Source organism: Hydra vulgaris, chromosome 15 (assembly GCF_038396675.1).
Source record: "Hydra vulgaris chromosome 15, alternate assembly HydraT2T_AEP".
Lineage (NCBI taxonomy): Eukaryota > Metazoa > Cnidaria > Hydrozoa > Anthoathecata > Hydridae > Hydra > Hydra vulgaris.
Genome location: NC_088934.1, coordinates 4,277,501 through 4,286,822, shown reverse-complemented (window position 1 = coordinate 4,286,822; position 9,322 = coordinate 4,277,501). Strand labels below are relative to the sequence as shown.

General features: G+C 25.7%; 1 long non-coding RNA gene across 6 annotated transcripts in view; it reads right to left on the bottom strand.

Annotated features, from left to right (window-relative positions):
• Positions 1–1,356: 1,356 nt before the first annotated feature.
• LOC136091343 (uncharacterized) overlaps positions 1,357–9,322 on the bottom strand; it is a 21,015-nt gene continuing 13,049 nt past the window's right edge. For 5 of the 6 annotated variants that reach the window (XR_010643927.1, XR_010643924.1, XR_010643923.1 and 2 more), the window contains exons 2-4: positions 7,481–7,570; positions 3,372–3,558; positions 1,357–3,172 (exon numbers count right to left, since the gene is read on the bottom strand). This is a non-coding gene — a long non-coding RNA (uncharacterized LOC136091343). The remainder of the gene's footprint in view (positions 3,173–3,371; positions 3,559–7,480; positions 7,571–9,322) is intronic. The other variant, XR_010643926.1, reaches the window with a different exon arrangement.

Genomic DNA, 9,322 nt, shown 5'->3' with positions numbered 1-9,322 from the left:
GTCATAAAACAATAATACTTTTAATAAAACTACAAATAAAACTTTTTAGCTTTTGTTTTCTTATTGCGATTCATTGCTAGCATGAACTTTCAGTTTGCATGTACACAAGTTTTGAATAATAATTAAGATATAAAGTTCTTAAATTTGTCATCTGGTCACATGATGGGGCATAATAACTTAGGCGGTTTCTGGTTCAAATTTTATAAAATTTTAATCTCTAACTACAATCAATCAATCAATTCATATATTCTGAAATAATTGTTACATTCACGGAAGTTTACAAATAGTACATAAACTAATCTTAAGCAAAAAACTTGCAAATAAAACTAAATATATTGTTAATGCTTACAATAATATTAATCGTTCACAGCAACAACAAAACGAACATTAAAAACGAACATTAAAAGTTGAATGAGTAAAAATACTAATAATGATAATATTAAAAATGGTAGAAGTAACAATAATAACAATACAATGATAAAAGTAAAATGAATAATAAAATAAAAATAAAATGACAAAAATAAAAATAATTACAATACTCATAAAAAATATAGGTATGTATACAGTATTTGTATTCATACATTATACACACACATATATTTAGATTCATATATACTATACACAAATATACGAATATACACACACGTACATATACATACCCACACATACATAAACACACACATATACAAACATAAATACATATACACACATTTAATAATATTATATATGTGTATTATATATGTATATATTATATGCACATACACATATATACGCATGAACACACACACACACACACACACATATATATATACAAACCCAGTCGGCAAATTTAGTTGTAAATGCGCATTAGAAACTCGTTTAAATATGTATCGATGTGGTATGTATGTCAGCCATTTTATCGTGTCGAATACGCATTAGAAATACGCATTAGATGCGTATAAAGACAGGCATACAATACGACGCCTACTGAGTATGAGATTTGCATTTAAAACTCTTGTAAACACGTATAAAATACAATAACCAGAGAATATTCAATGCGATATTTTCCTGGTATTACATGCGCCTTTAAAACTTTCCAGAATACGCATTATTTACGAATATTTGTTGGCCATTTTATCGTGTCAAACGCTCATTAAAAATATACATCAGATGCGTATAAAGACAGGTATACAATACGACGCCTACTGAGTATCAAACTCGCATTTAAACACGTATAAAACACGATAACCAGATTATATTCAATACAATTTTATCAACTAATATGAATTCATAACATAATGATAATGACTAGCAGTAAGCAACCCGTAATACGGGTTATGAGTTATTAAATCATTAATAACAATAAAAACACATTAATAACTTGATATATTATCTAAAAAATTAAATACAAATTTATCTATAAATATTTTAACTTTGACTCTCTATCAGCAACGTCATTGCTTATAGTTAACAACGAAGACCGCATTAATATCAGTTGAGTTTTTTTAAAATCTGTCACAACACAGGTACCAGAAACGGAAAGTCAAGTAAAGCCTGCAAATACCTAAAAAATGAAATTAAAAAAAAAATTACTATTTTTAATTACAAAAGTACTATTTGCATTTTATTGTTAGTAGAATTAGGATAATAATAACAGAAAATATATGTTCCGTGACTACAGAATAACTAAAAAAGATTATAAAAAGGCTAGACAACACAATGTTTAAAACCATAAAAGGCAAGTTTTAAAGCAAAAAACTATCCGTCATAAAACAATAATACTTTTAATAAAACTACAAATAAAACACTGGCAAATAACACAACAACTTAATAAAATATTTTATTAACTTAAATACTTGGACTGAAAAGATTTTATTTATTACAATATTTGAACAATCGAGGGATAATTATAGTTAAACAATTTAAGCAATTATACCATAAAATAGCAAGCAAATGGTAAAATATTTCTTAGAAATGATCTATTTTTTTTCATTTTACTACTATTTTCAAGTTGCCTATAAGCATTTACATTAATAACTTCGTTAAACCTAATACTATCTATTTCAATTTAACTATTATCATTAAACATATTACCAGTAATCTTACTATTGCTGCAACTGAATAAATGAACGTAAAAGAATCTTACAAATTGTGATCTTTTCTAATCAAAGACTTTATTTAAACTTAAGATTTATTGAAATCCATATCTTTTTATATGTTTACATACATTAGTCGATTATCAAATATATTAAACAACATTTATTTACATCAATTATTTTTAATTAAAAAAGAATCTAGACTACAATGCACAAAATTATTTTTACCTTAATGCATAAAAATATTAAATTCACAATCCTGTATAAAAAAATGAATATATATATATATATATATATATATATATATATATATATATATATATATATATATATATATATATATATATATATGGGAACATGGGGTAAAATGACGAATGGGGCAAGATGACGACCTACAGTTATCTCTTTAGCAAAACTAAATATAACAGTTGACTTTAGCTGAAATGGAAGTAGATTAATTTTACTAGATTTATCAATGGTTTCTTTTTAAATATTATTTTTGTGACGAAAGCTAAGTATTATAAAGGTTTTTCTGACATTGAGAAAAAACTTTTTATCCTCGTTTGACTTGATTTATTACATCGCTACATCACCAGCTAAAGGTAAGTTTTATTTTTTGGGACAGACTAAGATACAGGCGTTTTTCGAAACAGTCATCAACTTGCCCCATGTTCCCCTATATATCTATTCACATACCTTTAAATAGTGGTATTACACTTTACACAATGAAATATAGAAATACATTATCATTTTTTCAACTACTTTCAAAAAGAATTTATTTATTTTTTCTAGCCTGTTATTTTTTCTAAGAAAGAATATTTATAAAGATACAGAGAAATATAAAATATACTGAAATATAGGCAGATTTATGTTTATAAACTTTTGTGTCAACAAATTACAGTCAGTTTTCCATGTTAAATACATAAAATATATATCTAATATAACATATATAAAATATCAAATAAATCCAATATAAAATAAAACAAAATAGTAAACTTATTCAAATCAGTATCCGTTATACTGTGTGAAGTAACTAAAAAACACTTCAGTTCTATTCAATTGCTCAAAAAAATAACTTTCAGCTCTTTCCAATTGCACTAAAAAGAAAAAAAAAACTTACTTAGATAAGTTGTCAAGTTCTTAAGAATCTGAAAACAAATAAGTAAAAAAACAAAGAACAAACAAACATTTATTTGTTAAAACTACTATATTTAAACAAATTAAATTTAAAAAAGTGTAACGCCAATTCTCCTTAAAGGCTAAAAAAAAATTTTCAACTCAAATTTGCTTGCATACCTTGCTTGTAAAACCATGCGAATAAGAAACACGTTTAGAAAAGCCTAGAAACTACTTAAAGATGACATATGGAAAATTGAAGTTTGAACGTCGACTGGACTAATTATTAGCAGATGTTTTTAAAAAATTCATAAAAATTTACATATATTCGTTCTTTTACATTGCATAAATCCATCATATGATAAATCTGAAATAAAAAAAATGTAATTGATAAGTAAATACAAAGAAAAACATCATATATGAATCACAAATCAATATATCAGATAGAGATAAGATGTCATGATAAGAGAGTAGTAGTTGTTAAGTATTGTTATTTCATGTTAGCTTTTAGAAAACAAATCATGTTGGTACGTCATGGTTCTAAAAATTCAAATTAAGATATAAACAAAATGTATATGTGGCAAAATGATTTTTCTTGAGTGGCTTTTAGTGAATGATTAAAAGCAGTGACTTTCAATAATAAAACCACTTATAATTTTTAACAATAGACACCAACATAAAGGTAAGCCAAATGTAACAACATTAGTAACATAAATAACAACTTTATGCAAAATCTTGCTCAACACGTTTGCCTAGTCACACACTTTGAAAACATGGTCCATAAATATTATAAGAAGTGTTTATATATGTTATATAAATTTAAATAAATATATTGTGTTTTATAGTTAGTATATATGTTTATATTATGTTGTTTCTATGTCATGGAAACAACATAATATAAACATATATACTAACTATAAAACACAATATATTTATTTAAATTGATATAACATATATAAACACTTCTTATAATATTTATATACACAATAGATACATTTTATACTATTTTAAAAACACATTTATAAAACAATTATATAACACATATTACCACATACATATATTTATCAAAAACTTTTTAATTTTGAACATAATATAAACACATATGCAAACTATAAACATATATAACTTGAATTGCGTGAACAAAAAATTTAAAAATAACATGAAAAAATCTAAAAAGGTTCATATATATTTATATATAAAGACATATATCTCATAATAAAATATCAAATTATAATCATATTTAATTAAAATCAAATACTTATTGAATAAAGAACAAAAAACAGATAAAAGAACTGCAATCCTAATAACAAAATTTTACGTTTAGCAACAATTAAAATGTCAGTGTTGGCTCAAAATTTTAACTTATTTTTCTAAATTTTCTAAAACAGAACAAAAAAAGGTAATAGCATAACAGAAATGTCAATAAAATAGTAATCAACGGAATAAAATAAGCAAGGTATGAAATGATAGGATTTAACGTATATTTGAATTATATTAATTTAGGACTTCATAAAATAATTTCATAATAACTTCATAAATAAATTTAAAAGTAGTAATACATATTTTTATGATAAAGTTTTAGTAACTCTTTTAGTGCAAAAAAAGTACTGTAACTGTACTGGAGATAATTTACTAAATTGCTCAAGAGAAACCTTTTTAATTTAAACTTTATTTTAACTATATCAGTTTAAGCATGCGCTTTAAAAGCAAAGATTTTTGTTTTTCCCTTATTTGTTAATATTTGATCAAAATCGGGTTCGATATCATATCCGATTTTGATCAAATACTATAAATACGTATTTTTGATAAATAAGTGGTATTGAACTCAAATTCGAAACTTAAAACTAAATGCGCATTTTTCTGGTATCAATGGCGGTATGTTATACGTGATCAATACTCCGAGTATTTACAATACTAGATATGCCGACTGGGAACACACATATATATACACATATAAATATATACAAACATACAGATACACATCCATGCATACATATACACACATATACACTCACAATTATTGACATGCGCTTATCACAAACACTTACACATATCTTTGGATTTATTAACTGTATTTGATAAGGAAGGAATGGAATATGTTACTCTTAAAAACATTGATTGAATGGAGAGTTTTTAGATCATAGGGAAGGTCATTCCTAGATTTAATACTTTGGTTTTTTATGGACTTATATCCAAAAGTAACACAACGATGATTTAAGACTGCAGGATTCAGATTATTAATTGATCGAAGATAGCATAGGTTATTTCCTTTTTTTTGGAAGAAATTGTTGAAGGTAAAAGGTAGGTTTTGTGTTGGTGATTCCAGACAAACTGGCAATTCAAGAATTGAAAAAGGTCACATAGTTTAAGGATCTTAGAAGTAAGATAAAGCACATTAGGATTGAATTTGTAATTCTGAAAATGTATAATTTTTAAAGCTTTGTTTTGAAGATAGGATATCCTTAAAACTGCTTGGTGTTGAGATTGTCCCCATATTTGACAAGCATATCGTTTATGTGAGCTAAAAATGGCATGATATATATTTAATAGTGTTTCCAGATTGACTACTCTAACTAAAGTGTTCACAATTTCAGTTGTTCTCTAATTCAATAATAATCTTTATTGTTATTCACTACTATTTTGATATTATTCTTTATTATTAATCATTACTACTTCGATATTATTCAATCTTTTGAGCCATTTTGACCTTATTCTGCTTTTCATCTTTTAGATACTATTTCTTTTTTTTACAATTTCCGTTTTATTCTCTATTTCAATATTATTCCGGAATGTCCCTTTTCAAGTTTATTCAGGTTGGCTGTTACTACTACCCACTTAAGTAACATAAAATAAAAATGTTACACTTGAAAAAGTAACACCTGAAGGACATTATCCATTGATTTATCAATGATTGACATTATCCACCTGAATTGACATTATCCACCTGAATTGTTATTATCCACGTGAATTGACATTATCCACCTGAAGGACATTATCCTGAAAAAATTAAACCTAAAGGACATTATCCATTATGAATAACCGAAACCGAGGGATTTTTTTTTAAGCGTAACAAGTAAACTTATACGTAAGCGTATAAAATTCCATTAATAATACTTAAATACCAATTAGCTTTTTAAAATACAAGATGTAAATATAGTTTCATTTTCACTTATTGTTAAATTTTTCTGTTGAGTTGTTATATAAAAAGCCGTCTTGCCCCATTTTCCATCCTGCTCTTTTCTCTCCTATGTCTACAGCTTTTTTTTCAAAGAGTAAAAATTAACAAAAATTCAAATAAAATTGCTAAATAAATAATTTTGGAAGAAATTGATAGAAATTTTCATCTTAAAAAGCGTTTTACAAAGAGTGCAAAAAAGCTATAGTTATGTAAAGTTTTAATATAAGCTATAGATATACGCTTATATTAAAACATTAAGGTTGAAAATAAACTACATAGCTAGAAAAGACAAAAAATAATTAACCAAATGTTTTGAATGAATTTAAAACGCAGCTTTAATAGTCAAAGATGAACTAGAACTTGCTATAATGTTTTTTGAACTTACTCTACTTAGCAAAACATTAGAAAAAAGAAATAAGAACAAAAACATATGCAAAAATAAAATATAAAAAATAAAACATAAAAAGAAAGAGACAACCAAAAAAAAAATATAAAAAAATAACAGCCTGCTTTATTTTACCAAAAAAAAAAAAAATGTAGACTGTAGTTGTTCACAATAAATTAAAAGAACAACTACAGTTCGATAAAAAAAACACAGTCAAAAAAATTAAACAATTTTACAAAATTACATAAACAACTCAAAAAATTTGCTATTTATCTTGAGGAAATCAATAAATCTTTTAAATAATTTCATTATTTTTTTAGCTTTTAGTTAGTTTTGCAGCCATATACACAATACTTATTTACAAAGTATAATTTTTCAAGTAATTATAAAAACATGCAGTCCATAAAATACAGGGTTTCAAACAATATCTGTCAACTATAATAGACTAACCGCACCAGTTGTTGTAAACTTTTTAACTACTCTATTGTTAAATGTAGAAAGCAATAACTGTTAACTATTGTTAAATGTTAAAAGCAAAAATACAGAGTGAAATTATTTAATAAAACTTTTAATAAATAAAACATTACTAATACAAAATTATTGAAGATATAAAAGAATAAATAATCATTATTTTAAAAACATCAACAATCAAAATCAAAACTCTACAATGTGGGTGCTTTTATCTTAAGCTGCAATAATGTATTTTCTTAAGCTGTAATAACATACCTCCATTTATGATTTATCGCTAATGCCTTATCGTTGCGCAATGAATAGGCCTTCAGTATAGATTGTCATAGTTTGATGCCTTTTGTGATTCTAAAAAAGTAAAGTAGAATTATGCAAAAGTCTAAAATTATTAAAATTTGAATAGATAATTTAAATATAAATGAACATAAATTAGGACTTTCATTATCAAAAATAAATCAAAGTTATTGGCAAAAAATATTTGAAAAAGCCACATAAAGCATAACCCCGGGTGACAAAAATTTGGCACAAAATAAACACAAGCAGTGATAGTACAACAAAATGTTTAATGAACAAATGTTTTATGACAGTAGCCTATCCTGTTCTACAACATTCAGTTGATTGTTAAACATTCAGTTTAATTATCCTGTTCTACAACATAGTTCATACATTCATTCTTAATACAAAATTTTACTTATTTTTCTTCTTTGGAAGTGCTACATGTAATTTTTTAAATATTGAGGATTGGCTGAACTTAGTGTCATTTTTACGTGTTAGAATGTTTATAACTAAACTTTTGTTCGAACTTAGAAGAAAAAAAAAACACTGTTTATAGTTTCATACAGTTGGCTATTATTTTACATTAATTTTTCAATTCTAGGTTTCAGCTTTACCAGTTCCTTAAACGACATATCTTTTGCTATTAGATTTATGTTTCCTGACTACCAAAAGAATGTTCTGTTTCTGATCCTCATTGTGGGAACTATGAACAAAGTTTTTAATTAAACTAATATTTCTTTCTGCGCAGTCGTTGGTCACACTAAGATTGCGAACTAACTGAAATGTGTGTATGAATCTAGCGCTAAGAAATCACTTGAAGTATGCCACTCTCGAACAGATTCGGTGTGACCTGTAAGTATAAAAAAAAGCCAGCTCTCAGCAGAAGGAGCTTCTACAGAAATCTCTGTTAACCCAGGAACTGGACATTTTAAAAGTTTCTTAATGATTAAACACTTATCATCCTCTTTCATATGAGGATCGCCTAACGATAGTACGACAACTTTAGGAGACAAATACCATGTGTGGTTACTTATGCTTTCTTGAAGTGAGTTTCCAACTTCATAATTCCATTCTGTTTTAATTGTTTCAGCAATTTTGAATGCATTAAAATCATTTAGAACGACATGCTCTGCTTTGCTTGATTTAAGAAGGAGTTCCATAATGAATAGCAACAATAAATGCCTTGAGAACATTCATTTCAGGAGCCAGATATTGAATGACTGTGGATGTCATATCGAGCATAAGAAAGTATATTGCATAGGCCATAAACCTTGCATTGTGACAGGCGCCAGGATAATAGATGTAAAAATTATCTAATTTCTCAGAATTAACGTTCACGTAATACTCCAATATTCAACAAGATGCCTATAATCATTTCTAAAATATTTTTATTTAATATCCTTTAAAAAGTATATTTATGTATATTTATTATAAGCAATTTAGTATATTTATGTATGTTTATTATATAATTGTATAAATTTTTTAATATCATTTGTTTGTATATTGTATTATTTGTATTGATATAATTTGTATATTGTATATTTATTATATATATATATATATATATATATATATATATATATATATATATATATATATATATATATATTATTGCGCCAGATTTCCATCCAGTGTTACTTATTGTGGTGTCAACAGAATCCTACAATATAGTCACAAATTTCACAATATTCTAGGAGATTCATAATACTTATAGCCATATCGATCCCTTACCACTATCAGTTGGCACAACACCATGTAAAAGATCATCTTTAGTTTCAAACTCTGGGCTAGTTACAGATACCGATAGTCTATCTGCAGTAGTTG